This window comes from Dermacentor andersoni, chromosome 10, assembly GCF_023375885.2.
Source record: "Dermacentor andersoni chromosome 10, qqDerAnde1_hic_scaffold, whole genome shotgun sequence".
In the NCBI taxonomy this organism is placed as follows: Eukaryota; Metazoa; Arthropoda; class Arachnida; order Ixodida; family Ixodidae; genus Dermacentor; species Dermacentor andersoni.
Window position 1 is genome coordinate 101,468,969 of NC_092823.1, and position 14,847 is coordinate 101,483,815.

Genomic DNA, 14,847 nt, shown 5'->3' on the forward strand with positions numbered 1-14,847 from the left:
CGCACTCGGCCCAGTGTGCCGCGTTCCCTGTAGGTTTCAATCCGCACGCACGTATTACTTGCCAACCACTCTGCACATTTTCTACCTGTATGTTCGCTCAAGTTCCGTTACAAATTTATCCTATCCGTCGCAACGTGCGAATGCAGCAGCCGCATGGCGGTGGAAGAAATTAAAGCTTACCGCGATACAAATACGTCTGGGGCTGACCCACTCTGCTTCACTTGCGTTGCGCGGTGATCGCTCCTGGTTCCTTCCTTCATCAATGATATTGTAGCGACGCTACCAAGGTCGATTCAAATAGGTCGCGAAGCTTCGGGCGAAAAGCGGTTCAGTACAGATTGTCACCGACATCAGCATGGGGGGTTATGGGAGCAGCGATTGAAGCGCGACTATGTTTGGAGGGAACAAACATTGGGAAAGAAAAACACGTTTTTTAATTCAAGCGAGACGCAGTTAGATTCATTAAACGAAAATAAAATTCCTGGTCAATTTTATATATTCGTGAAGAGTTAAGAAAATACAAGTTTATTTAATTTTATTATTAGTAGTAAATGCATTTCTTTTCAGCGCCCATCGCTACAGGGGGCGTTGACGCCACTATCACTCGCAATGCAACGCACGTCTTGAAATGGGCAGAAAGGCGCAGTCGTAAAGTTCACCTGTTGAAATACGCCCCCCTCACAGTTTCTGCTTTCTTGCTTGTCGAAGTTTGTCTGAATTTGGTGACGCGGGTAGCTTCATCGCTTGTTAATCTGTTCAGCCAAACGTAGTGAGTTACGACCGCCAGATAATTGTGTAGTTGTTTTCGCGCGACTGCGCTGGCCGACGGGCTTGGCATTCGACAATAGGATCAGCACTCTACACCTAAAGCTTTCGTCGGCCTTCAAAGAAAGTATGTTCTGGGCAGGGATGCGATTTCGACAACCGTACGGCTGGCCTTTTCCTGCATCGCTTTCCACGCTGAAAGCTCGAAACGCCCATCAAGTCGAATGGCGGGGCATTTGAATATATAGCTCTAAAGGCAGGACAACAAAAATTTCGCGCCTTCGAAAACAACATGACGTCACTTCTGCTTTTAACGGACATGGCGTCAAATCAGTTTTTCTTCCGCCGGAAGAAACATACAGATGGCGCTAAGCCCCATGAACCGCCGATGGACCGCCATGTTTTGAACGTATGGGTTCCTATGGAAGTTTCGCTACCAGGTATATTTACCTTGACGCTACTATCGGCAGTGGCTTCGGAGGACATAAAAGACGAAGACATCCTCGCGCGGCACAGGAGCTAGTCGGCGACCGACAGGATTCACGCACCCTTGCACCGCCCGATTTAGTCCCCGAAAGTGGTGCCAGGACACTCAAGAACAACAAGTTGATTAGTTTTTTCCTCCGTGAAATGGCGCAACCCACAGTGGTAGATCGGCCATGAACTTGGCGGTGTAAGATTCAAGATACTTTCAGGGGGAAAATTCATACGTCGGGCTGCTTAGCCGCTGACTTTTCTCTAATAATTCTGGCCGCGGTTGCCGCTTAGTGGCGACCTCATCTATATAAACGAAGCCAGTCCCAAGAAGCGATATTCAGGACAGGTAAGAACAGTCGTATCCCCGCTTCTTCCCCACCGGTGCACACTACCTCCACAAATGAAGACGACTGCAACCACAAGTCAGCGACCAAAGTGATTTTCTCTCGACAGGACATTGCTCGGGCGAATTAGCGAATGAGACTTCAACCGATACCACAGGAAAGAGCGCAGGGTCTAACCGCATAATATGGCGCCAGCTACTGCATCGCTGCTCGACAATTTGGGCGGATTTGAAACTTCTACGCGCTGTAGCTTGCATGTTCCGTCTGCGAAATCGGCAACATTATATTTGGCGCCAGGAGGAAAGCGAGCGCCGGAGGAAGGTGCCTGGGGGTAAAGTGCAGTTGATATAATTTCCCAAGAGAACTACAGCGTTTATAGAATACAAGCGTATTAGACTGCAATGTTGACCCTGTGCTCCCTTCAAAATTTCAGTTTATCAAATGATTCACTTACATTACACGATAAACGAACAGAGTTCCAACCGGACTGATATAGTCTATTGAAAAGGCACCTGCCGTTGCTGCCTCTTTAGGTGGAAGTATGTTTGTCGTTCCGTTGTAAATTGCACAGATGCTTACAATTTCAGGTCCTTTTCAGACCATCGACGCTTGATGTTTTAGTTAGTACCTGCGCAGTTCTGTTTTACAGCGGTAAACTTGCGGCAACGAATACCATGCAATGAAATTCGGTTCTTCAGTAATGAGAGGCTTTTTTCAGCTTCTCATTCGAAGGCGTATTTTCAGCGATGTGAGCCTGTCACACTACTACTGTACAAGTGTAAATGCACCGTAGTTTTCCTCCATCGCCCTTGGTTCCCTAACAAAAATTGTTATTCGAAACAGCGCTGAGATATCTCGCTTGAGCATAAGTTGACACTTAGACAACAATTGCAGACTCCGTTCTTTATTGCTCCGTTAGCATTTCATTACGTGAAACATTTTTTTTTGTCTGTGTGTGCCAGTGGGAAACGAAAAAATAAATTATATTACATGGCTTAACAAGCAAAATATCATTTGCATGTCGAAATCCATTCGACGGCTGATACTCTCAAAAGAGGAGATCAACCTGACAGCACTAATTAGGTTTGTCCATTTGTGCTTTCACCGCAGCGATAAAAGCCCGTGATTGATCCTGAGCCTTCTTTTCGGAAGCAACAAAATTCGCCATTCTGCTTCTGACGTCTCTCATGTCGGCACGTAATGCGTCCACTTCGTCGCTCTGTGCTCTTAATGTATCAATCATTCCTTCGAATATAATATCCGCCAGTTCATGTGGATAGTCCAACCACGTCTCTTGCTCCCGTGGCGGTTGACGCATCCTCGAAGCGTCCCTCCATGTCAGTGGCTGAAATCCTAGGACCGGCTGGGAGCCTCTGCCGTAAGGATTTCCTAAATGTAGGCCACCAGTCTGTAGAACTCCTTCCGAAGACCCTGTGTTCTCAAGTGATCTTGGACAATAATTCAGAAGAGATTCCTCTGGTCTTGGACCCCCCATACAAAAGCTCACAAAGGAGCCCAGATATGTTGGGCATCTTGGACAAAAGTTAGGATGCTCCTGATATTGGTAATGCCAAGGACGCAAGTCAGGACGGTGCACGAAATGCCTTTCGTGGCTTTCTGTAGGCAACATGTAGCTCTGGCGGCCTCTGTGTGCTCGAACCATGGGTGGGTGTTCAATATCTCTGGAAACCTGACCTCGGTGTCCCACGGATGCGGCAGCACTACCGTGGGGTTGCTGCATCTTGTAATGTTCCTCAGAGACCGACGCTGGGTTTACCGGTTTGTATTCTTGCGGACGCGGCTCACGGCGAAATCCGGGCGCGTAATCTTCCTTGCGAGGGTCCTCGAGGTGGTATCCTACCAGCGGTAGTTCCGGTATGATACGTTCAGACTGCGAGGTCGAGCTTACTGCAACAATGGCCGGAGGATCAGCCAACGTAGCCGTTCCCGGTGCGTGCGGTTCACTGGAGGGTGCGCTGCCGCGCATCCCATCGCTTTCGCGACGTACGGTCTCGACGGAAGGTAGATGGCGCGGACGCACGTCGCGGCGATCGTCCAGCGTCGACCTCTTGGACTCCGGCATTCGACGTGATGGCTGCCACTGCGCTCTCCTGTACAAGGCGCTTGACCGCGACTGACCGCTGGTGACGCCGAAAGACAAGGATGAGTACCGCCTTCGCACCAAGTGGCGCAGCGAAGCCGCCCTCAGGTTACGCCGGCGACGCTCGTAGTCTTCACGGGACCAGTGCTCGTCGACGGGCCGACGCCTTCGAGGACTTTCGCTGCGCTTTTGGCGCCTCTCACTTGAGACTCTCGCTTTGTACTTCCTGCTGTAAGCAGTAGTCCTCTGACGCTCCGGCCCGTAGGAACTTCGGTGCGCGTGTTCCGCTCCGCGGTATTCTGCCGCTCGGCGCTCACGTGTCGTTTCCTCTGCCCTGAAGAAACGGTCCTCCGATTCCATTGCACGGGCTTCGCTCCGACACGTCACGCTTTCCTCGACTGAGCGCAAGGCAACGTCACGGAGCTCGGAACCACTCGTTCCTGTGTCAGTAGAGTTTCCTGATGCACGGCTGTCAACCTCACTTCCGAACGCGACGCGGTCGTCCTCGCGGCTGCTCCTTACACCAATAAGTGTATCAATGCGTCGAGAATCTTGTACATTTGATTGCGTCATCGGACTATCCGGGCTTGCGATGGTTCCTAAAAATTCTGAAGAAGACCGCTTTTCCATGGCGAACTTGGTTCACAGGACCAGCAAAGCTCGTGTATCTCAGGCTCCAAGTGACGTGAGCTGAACACCTAGAAAAGAAAAACAGATGCAAGGACAACCGCAGTCAGTATGAAGTTGCTTTTCAGACGTGCGTTTTTACATCTCAAGTGTTCTACTTGGCTCAAATAATTTCCGGAGACTGAATATGAAACCATAGCAAAGAACATTCTGGGTCAGATTCCTGCACGAGCGTTTTCCTCCGACACAACATATTTTACCGCAGAGTAAGCAGGCGCTCACGTTCCACCAGCTTAGAACGACACTACCGACAGCACTGCACCAAAAATGTTTACACTGATGTTGCCGCAGTTGTGACAGTGGCGCAAGAAGGCGACGTCTCGAATGTGACTGTCTCGCAGTAGCGGCCCAGAAAAAGGTCGCTCTCAACGGCATTCCTGAGGGTACCGCGCAAATACTGTGGATGCCTGGGTGCTTCAGAGGATGCTAGGTGGACCACCTTTCACTCATCTGGGCGCAATTTGCGGAGTATGTCCTTGGAGATGACGGTGCCGGACGTCTGCTGCAGCTTACAGGTAGAGACAAGAGTGGCGACAACAACGACTGTGGCGAGCGACATAGAGGAATGCTTGCATGCACGTCGGATACAGTCCGTCGGTAGAAAGCATGACAGCACAGCTAATTAGATAGCTACCCAGATGCCTTTAATTTGAACTTCAAGCCTGCCAGCGGCGACGGGAAGACGCGGCACGAGTAATAGGTTCACTGGATTTGCTTTCTTACAGACGCGGCAGACGGTGATTGACCCGCTTAGGCTTCGAATAGAATATCAGATTTAAATTATCAGACTACACTATACGACCGTACATATACGAGCGTACATAATGTGCGCTCCTAGCAGCTTGAATGCACGCTTGTGCAAACTATGTTCAGACCACAGTGTGCGAGATTCTTTCTATATTCCTCTAAGTAAGCGAACCCAATTTCGCGAGGAAGAAGCCGTGGAGTAAGCAATAAGCTCCGAAGGAGGCATGAACTTGGCACGCAATCAACATTTTCATGCTATCCTCCTCCGGAGCCGTTGTTGCGTCGCCCATGGCGTCATCAGTGCACTGAATCAAGCGAGAATCGATACGCACACGGTTTCCAGAATTTCACAAGTCTGAAACACCCTTAGTGTCTTGGGGCACCGGCCGTCGCAGTCCGGATCCGTGTGGAAGGCGGCGCCGAAAATCCCACCTGCGAAGCAGAGGCAACCGCGCAAGGACGGCCGCTAGAAAAAAACCGCCTTCCCATCACGTGGCACGGTCGCGTGCTATCGCACTGCTCCTGCTCTTCTTTATTTTTTATGACTGCGTTTCAAGATTGTCTCGTGTCACTTACTTTAAAGCATCCACGAAACAAGAAAAAAAAAAGATGTTTTGTTTCTTTGCAAGGTGGAAGAACCTGATGCAAAGCACTGCAATACTTTAACCTCTTCTTCTTCTCTAAGTTAGAAATATAGGGGCCTTCGTCGACTTAATGCTGGCGATGGCCGTCACATGTAGATTTAAATAATAAATACTACAAAATACAGTCACCGTTGCAGCAGAAAATAACATGAAAAAAGGAAAATGCAACGACACAAAAAACTTAGCTACGAACACTTATTGCTGACGCAGGGTACACTAAAGATGCTTTATGCTTTATGCATTGTGAAACACAGCGAAAGGCAAATATAGCAAACGTCGGGTTAGATCGGTCAATCTCAACTAAAATTTATTGGCAAGAAATTATATATATTAACAGGCACAGAACACAAGGATAAAGCACTTATTCTAGTGACGATTGGTTACCCTCAAGCTGATCTTGCCCCTTTGTATTACTCATCTGTTTCTCTCGTTTATCCTGTCTTCCCTTGACGCGTAAAAAGCCCTCTCCCTCTCAAAGCTGACCTTTCGGGACACCTAGGGTATGCTGAGGTGCGGTGCTTTCTCAGGCCATCGTAGCATAACTTGAAATGTTCAATGCAATTAGGAAACAAATCGACGGACATCACCAAGGAACAACTGTCACTTCGCGTCCGTCAACTGTTCACTACCAACGCGTGTTCTAAGAAGAGCTTACTGGACGCTTAGCTGGAAGGATTGGTGTAGGTAGAAACAACTATTTATTTTTTATATCCTATAAAGGCGATGGCAAAAGCGTGATTAACTTCTGTTAGTGGTTTCTGCTAAAATTCTGCGTTGCATTTCAACTTGCTGGATCATATCTTGGTACTTTTTCGCCATGCGTCAGGGAAACCTTCAGCGTTTTCACGAGGCAATGTACATGGCTTTGGTGTAAGCAGAAGTAATGAACCCTCCGTCAAATACAAATTTGTGTGTCGCCTTGAACATTTTGTTTTCAATGTTACCGGTGTGTTAAGCTCAGTGTTCAGTCCCGAATGCCAGTCTTATAGCATTCTTAGTCTTAGCACTTTCTTGCGGTGACGCGGCACTCTCAAGCGTACGAGGCAGCCATCTGTGGAGGAACACGTAATCCCATTCCTGCAAGGAAACCCACGCCGTCACTTGCACTAACTCGCCGCCTATATTTGACCTTGTTCGTATTCGTCTCAGTAACCCTGTGCTCGCATTCCGAATCTCATATTTGACCAGGGCCATAGCGTTTTTATTCCCTTCTCGAAGTTTGCTGCATTCGGTGAGTCTGCTTTTCATACGTGGCTCATGCGTTCGGTATCTGGCTTCGCGAAGCTCTAGCCATTTTAGGCAACAGCATTGACGTTTCTTGCTAAGAATGGCTCGGTCCTTTCGCTCCCTTTCTCTTTTGCTATCCAAGAAACATATTAGAAATTCACATTAGAAGGTTGATCCGATTCTTTCCCCGCTTTGGAATATCGGCGACGCCGTCAGCGCGCCTGTGCTGACAATTTCCCTAGCGCAGCTCAGTTCTGACCGTGCTTGGACCGCCTTGCATGAAGCTCTCCCCTAACTATCGGTTTCCACTTCGCATTCATATTCCCCTACACTGTCAGCAATAGGCACGACGTTTACAGGCGAGCCAGGCACGTAAATCACAGCCGAAATCTACACAAGCGTCTTCTCTATCCCCTCCACTTCCATGCTATCGTACCTCTTCCCCAGGTCCCCGGGTCGCACACCAGTTTTCTCTTGAAGACCATAGCTGCAGCCATTTTCGCGTGCAATGTCATCTCATCACTGCCATCAAATACCACAATATAGAGCTGTTCATACATGCCAACTGCCGGTCAAAACCCTAACAAGACCAGAAAATGAAAACAAGGCGAAAAATCTACAATAAGTTGTAGAAGTTACGTATGTAAGGGATTATACAACAGGCCTGCGTTCTGTGCTTTCAAAATCATGTAACCACGGTACGAAAATCGGCTTTCAGGAGCAGTTATGAAGACTATCTACGCAAGTTACTGTATTGTTCCCGCATGTGACAAATTCGTGAGGCGGCTGAAACAGAAGGCAGAAACATTGCGAGAACGTCGACATGAAAAAAAGCGCTTACATATTAAGTTGTCACGCAACTTCAGTATTTGAAACAGGTACCGCTATGTTGCAGTATTTTCTTCGCCGGTTGAGCTGTTTCAAAGCATGCAGTCTTGTTAGAAGCAAGTTAAAAGTTGGTGATTGGCGGGTATGGCGCTAAGCATGCGCAGTTATTTCATGCAAAGCGATTGCCAGCGCCCGTTATCTCGAAAAATGCATGTCGGTGAGAGTGGTAGATGTACTAACGTAAGGTTAAAGAAAACGGATATTTCTTGTTTAGTTCCTCCCAGTTCCACGTAAGCGAGCAGAGCAAGAAATGTGGTAGTACCTATTGTTTCTCTAACACTATCGCCCACAATACTAATCAAGTGAACGGAAAATTTGGCGATGTTGCTGTTGATTCATCGTAACGGGCCGACTGAACGACGGAGACGAAGAAAGAACCATACAGGACGAGCGCTGACCTCTCATCCTGCATGGTTGTTTCTTTGTCCTAGTCGTTCACACTGCCCTTTACCATGAATACTAATCATACTAAATCGAGATTGTTGAAGCGTTACACATTTATCGCCTTCAAGATGACTGTGTCAGCCAACCGTCTATCACATTAACGAAGAAACAGAATATGTTGGGTATTCTTGCGCACTTTACTCCTGACGACATGCGACTTCAGCGGCGCGCCAATATTTTTTTTTACGTTTCATATAATTATACGTCCATGTACTCATAATTATTAGGACATGTTTTTGCGAGATACTAAAGAACTGCATTCCACTTGCTGCTTTACCATAGAATTAACCCATGCGACAGACGAATGATTACAGCCAGGAGTCTTGGCTCTCCAAGAACGATGCCAATCGGAAGCCACCATGTCGCGGCATTCCCATGAATACAAACAATACAACAACGTCGCAGTGCCGGTTTTTCCCTCTTAGTTATGCTGTGGGAAACATTCTGGTTGCCAAGCGGTCACCGTATCAACGCGCATGCGCGGGCCGCGCATGGAACGTTACGTGTCGACGGACGCGCACCGCGTTAAGCTGAAAAAAGTGCGAAGCCAAGCGGCCTCCACTGTCATCCGCTCTGCCGGAGAAACGGCAGCGTTCTGGCTTCGGTTGCTGGCATGAGTGCTGCGCGCACGGGCAACAGCGTTCTCTTTCTGAGCTGCTGTGTGCACAGACCCTCGTATCTTACCATGACGTTTACACTGTTTTGAGCGAAACGGACGACAGACGTCGTTAAATGTACGCAATTTTTATTTCATTGGACGCTGGCAAACGCTCATCAGTTTACCTTCAGTCGCGTCTCGTACACTATCAAGGTGCGACGTTTACAATGGCACTGGCGGTGCTCTTCATAACGCCAGCTTTCTCAGACACATTCGACGCAATGCTTAAGAGCTGTACTACGTTCCCTACATAGCAGCCAATGCTGCCGAGGCTAGAGAGACATCTTGCAGTGGCTCCATTCGCACTTGGATATAGTTCGATGTTTGTTGACCACAATTGTGCGCAACTGTTTTGTATATAGGCTCAGTATTGGATGAAAGAAGTTTTAATCCTTAGAAATAATCACACTGTGGTATACGGCTGCCAATGCGCTGTATTACATTATTTTTTTTCTTCGTCTTGTTTTCTTTGACAAACGTCGCGAGGAGCCTCATGTGAATGCTCGCGCGAGCAAACGCCGTTGGCGCGCAGTGAAGCATGGACGGAACGCGCGAAGTGATAACTTGACCCAACTTCCTGCATAGCTTCCACAGCGTTGACTGCTATGTATGGAACGTAGTACTCCAGCGCAGCCTTGGCTAGCCCCTTGCTATCGCCTTTATTCACTTAAATAATGAACAATCAATTACTGCTACTCTGCAAGCCAACGCCATAAACTGTGAGCCAGTCCACTGGCTGGTACCTGCTTCGCGGAGGCAAATTGCTTTACCTGAAACACGAGCAACTCAAAGAGCAACGAGCGAGAAAGCACACGAGGCAGGTCAAAAACAGTGCACGCTTACTGCGGCGCCCTGCTTTAAAGTGCACAAACGTTTGCGATATCCGCGCATACGGTGTTTTCAACGCTTTAAACGAAGTACTGCGACGTGCGGATATTACTGAGATGGCGCTATGAAGAGAGCTCGCTGAAGCTGTCACTGTACCACCTACGTATGCAGAAAGATCAGTGCTACCGATTCGTCGCAACCAATTAAAAGCCACCACCTGCAAAGCGAGGTCGTTGTACATCAGCCAGAGAAAAATACGCACGCGCTCTACATTCGCGCGTTCCCCCTTTACAACAGACCACTCTGTACGTACCACGTCACGTGGCACTGCTTTAGCAGTCACCATAGAGTTTCTCACTATAACACCTAGAGGGAAATCTGGCGCCACCGTCTATGAGAGTTTCTTAAGGGGGCACCGTGCCGTCATGGGAATGGCGGTATATGTGTCTGCGAGGCTCGTGTTGGCTGGTGTTGTAAGAGGCTTCGCCTAAAACGTGGATATGGCTACGCAAATAACGCGTTCTCAAACTAAAATCTTCATAAAATGTTCCCATTCACGCATAATACATCTTTACTCACCTACAATGCATGACCAAGCGAAGAAAAGCAAGAACAGACGACCAACTGTTTCAAAGCCAGCGCGAACCTTGTCGTCTGTCCTACAACTTTAGCGGCCCGCTGATACTTTTTACGTAACATGTAGTCGTACACACAATAACAAGTTCTCATAGTTAAACAAAACATGTTTTCGCGTAATAATGAAGCTAAAACAGCTTTTCACGTGCTGTTCTAGTAGGAAATGAATCATTGTGACAGACGGAACGGTACTTGCCAAGCGCGTCTTCAAGGTGTCTCGTCTCTACGAGAACGATGCCAATCCGAATCCACAATATACCGGCATTCCCATGCATACCACAGCGCAGCAGCGCCAGATTTCCCTCTAGGTAATGTAGTGAGAAACTCTATGGCAGTCACGTTGCGGTGGTTCCTTGACGAACGCTAGATTCGCGCAACAAGCGACCAGCGGGCCCTGCCGACGGCTTCCTCCTGACCCAGACGCAACGCGTTTATGCCGCAACGACGGCAATCATCTCGTCATTCAAAACAACACCCGCGGCTTTTAGTCAAAGCTCGCCGGCGGCATGGAGCACGCGAACCAAGAGATCACATGCACATTTGAGTCACGCTGCGCGTGCGACCACCACGAAATCGACAAGCCAGTATCACCGTTTTTATCAAACGCTCTAGAAATACAGCGGCAATAAGTTCGCGGAGCACAATATTGCTGAAACACCCGCGTTCTATTGCGTCAATGAGCAGCCACGCATGAAACGCGCGGTTGTCGACGCAGCAAAGCTGGCGACGTGCTTCCGCGATCCGAACGCGTTCCAAAACAGCAAAAGCACAATAGCTGCTTCCTCCACTCGCAATACCGTCTTAGGGAGCCGCTGTTAGCTCAGAAAATTCGAGCGCTTTAGTTGCCGCATGATACAGGGACTTCCAACAAGCGCGCGAAAAATAACCAACTTACCCACAGCACAGCCTCGTGTACTACCAATGCCTTATAGGAGGCATTGGTACTACATTTGCAACGCCTGTCCATTGGCGCGTAATCTGGAGGAATAATTTGGGGGCGCCACTTCAGCAAAATATTTCACAGTTAGGGTAACGACAACCTTGCGCTCGTAGATTTGAGTGGAAAAAGGGAGAAAATAATGGAGAGAATAAAAGCCGCCGAGAAGCGCCCTAGTAAGGTTGTCCTTGCTCTAGCAAATGTACGTGTTAGGTTTTGGGAAGGTAGCGTTCGCACAGCGAAATCTGTATTACAATGCTTTTCCGTGCTACTGGGCTAAGAAAACATCTAGTGACGCTCTAGAAAAGCACACATAATTTGGAAATGTTATATAGCAATGCTCGTTTAAGTTACAAAGACAAAGGTCAAAAGAAACACTGCGTCAGTACATCATCAACGAAGTACACCTACGAATCGCGACACATGTAACGTGACGGGTATCATGGCTCCTGCGAATAAAATGGGGCACACCGAACGCGCAGCCGTATCTCAGACTACCTCGTACTACAGATCCGTTTGGTATTTCAATAATGGCGGCTATGACGTCTTTCAGGCACCTGCAATAGCTTCCGCAGCATGGCCTTCGAGATCGAACTGCCTAAATCAGAGCAAGCCATCGTCGAGGCGTGAGGTATTACCTGTTCAACCTCTAAGCGCCCTAGCCCCGCTAACGCGTCATCACGACTGCACTGTGACGTCTAGTTACGAGCCCCATCGACAGCATTACCTTGAAATGGCATCGCAAGACAAAGGAAGGACTTCTAGGTACACGTCATTAAAGTTTGCTATTAAAGTTCCAAATTTTTGCATTGGTGCAGCCGGTGTAGGTGGCTCATCTATTAGCCCTCCGTCATCCCGAGCCGGTGCTTTCAGCCACACAGCGTTGCGTATGCAGCTTCTCGAGCTGCTTAGGCCGGTGCTATAAGCCAACAATCTTTCACGGCACTGCGCGATGTTGATGAGACGAAGTGTACGTATTTCAGGTATTTTAGCACATACAATTTTGACACTTCTAGTCACACTAGCTTCACAAACAAAGTTAGTGACGTTTCACTTTGTCAACGTAGCTGACGCGCAAGCGTATAGGTGCTATATCGCAAACGAGGCTGTCGGCCCCGGTGCGCCTGGGAACCTACACTGTCCGCATCGCAGATTGTATTCGAGACAGTGCTCACGCGGCAACGCTATGCGCAGCAGCAGCCAGACTGGAACGCCTCGTTGTAAACATTCGCTCACTATCTAAATCACCTTACATGATGTCAGCGCGCACAGGCAAACATGAATGCTTAACACTCGATGACCGCAGACACTGTCAGAACGCTGGCGTGAGGAATCGCGGCGGCAGCAGCCAGCAGTGACCTTCGTGCTGTCTATCGCTTCAACGCAAACCGAAAGGTGAGAACCGAGCGCACGCAAAGCTGCGAGCCGTTGACCCCACTAGGCTGCGCCGCCAAACCAGATCGCTTTCAAGATAAAGCCCGCGCGACACCGCGCGGCGTAGTATAACGCCTCCTTCACTCCCCTCATCTGGTCACATGCGTGCGACCGAATACGGCGCGCTTCCTTCCATTGCGCACGCGGATTGAGCCGCCATCGTCAGCTCACCGTCGCAGCTCACCGCCACTCGCGCACACAATGAACAGCACGCGAGGAAGATATTCTCACTAGACGAACCCGACACGTATGCATCGCCAAGAACACCTATAGTAACTGCCAGAGGAGATCAACGGTCAATCCAACGTTGCGGCGCGCCTCCGTCTACTTTCCTCCTACGCGACCCTTCGCCTCGTTTCTCCATCCCCACTTCGCTTAACGATACCTACACATACCTTAGCATTTACTAGATGCCTGCCGCATGTGCGGAAAACCAGCTGTCAATCCCTCTCCATTTTCTCCTCTCCACTAGTGTCGGTCTCGAACGCCACAATATCGCTGGCGGAACCACTCGGCACTACCTCACGTGGTTTCCGAAATCTTCATCAGGCGTGAGCGCCGATCTCGAAGGCCGTTAACCTTCAGCACAACTCAGCGTATTTTTGCAGGCATTACAGGCGACAGCTATTCTTGTGCCAGACAACTAACATTTAAAACGCACAACCAAAGGATGGTTTCACCGCCTTACCGAACACGTGAACACCCTGCGCTGGGTCAACAACCGTCGCCATCGTCCGCCGCCCGTGATGATGATAGCGTCGGTCACGAGCGCCACCTCGCAATGCCTGTTCACACCTGAGGGCAGGTCCGTTCCGCTGCGAGCGTGAGCCATTCCGCAGGCATCTAATAAAGGAGGCAATTCCTCTAGGTAGCATTACTTTGCCGCGCGATGTAAAGCTTTAGCTCGCCGAGAGCGTTCCTTCGTGCTTTCCCCGGCGCTCGACTTTCTTCACCTTGCCTTCCTCGTTCGATTGCGTTACGGCTTAAGACAGACCACGCCGATTTGAAGAGATGACCAGTTAAGCTTGCGCGCAAAAGGAAATGTGGGTTAAAGTAGTGCTAACGCTACAGTTGTGGTAAACTGGCGCGAAGTTCGTCTGGAGCGACGTGCGTCTGGGTGATCCCATCAAAGAAAGCAAACTGAATGCATGACATTTGTCTTTAGCAAGAACATGTAAACCTGGCTACTGATTTTGAAATAATCATTTCGTTCATGTCGAGCATGTGCTACTAAACGATCAAGTGACACACGTTAGCACCTTTGAGCCCTTTCTTTCGCAAAGATGTAAAAGACTTACCTGTGATCGTGCTAGAAGAACTGTCCTCTTCTCAATAGCGCAGGGAATGCGGCCGAGCTCTGCGATAACCATCCGGCGACGAACTTTGCAGGTAAGAGCGAAACGAAACACCGCTTGAATTCCGGCCTTGTTGGGCAACGCCTGCTCGCCGATTGACTGGCCACGTGCTCACACCAGTGTCACGTCATTTTATCACGTCACAACTATAGCGCGGCGGGTAACTTGAGATAATTATTATCTCTGCTCCTAGTAAAAGAATGATATCTACTTGTATACACTCTTAGGCAAACTTACACCCTTTGGGTCGTATGTTGCCATACAAGGATCATCGTCATCTGTCTTCTCCGCATTTCCTTTCTTTAACGCTGCGAGCCCTGTACTTACAAGTCACGAACGGCATGCGCGTTATCAGAGTCGCAGAGAATTCTCGACAGGAAAGTAGCGCGAGCACAGCGTTTTCAAGAAACGCAAGCAAGACAGATAACGATTATAGTTGTGTGGAAAGATACGACCCAACGGGTCTAATTTTGTGATTGGAGACTTATGTGATTAGAGATATCCTCCCGTCTTTTAGTGGCTCACCCGGTTAAATTCCTTCTTTTTGCAATATTGCAAGGTTCGATTTCCTTCTCAGCCGACACCGGTCAATTCAAATGCAGTGTTGTTTATTCTTTTTCATCAACCAGTGCGCAGAAATTTCGAAGTCGTCCTCGTTTAAGTAGCATTTTCAAA

The 14,847-nt window shown here is 48.8% G+C and overlaps 1 long non-coding RNA gene across 3 annotated transcripts; it reads right to left on the bottom strand.

Moving 5' to 3' along the window:
* Positions 1–2,474: 2,474 nt before the first annotated feature.
* On the bottom strand, positions 2,475–14,424 carry LOC126544525 (uncharacterized). 3 transcript variants are annotated; one of them, XR_011890446.1, is made up of 3 exons: positions 14,116–14,424; positions 5,456–5,553; positions 2,475–4,385 (listed from the first exon to the last, which is right to left on the bottom strand). It is a non-coding gene; the product is annotated as an uncharacterized lncRNA (long non-coding RNA). The 3 variants fall into 3 exon arrangements; XR_011890448.1 differs by lacking the exon at positions 14,116–14,424 and adding an exon at positions 11,342–11,418; XR_011890447.1 differs by lacking the exon at positions 5,456–5,553.
* Between the last annotated feature and the right edge of the window lie 423 nt (positions 14,425–14,847).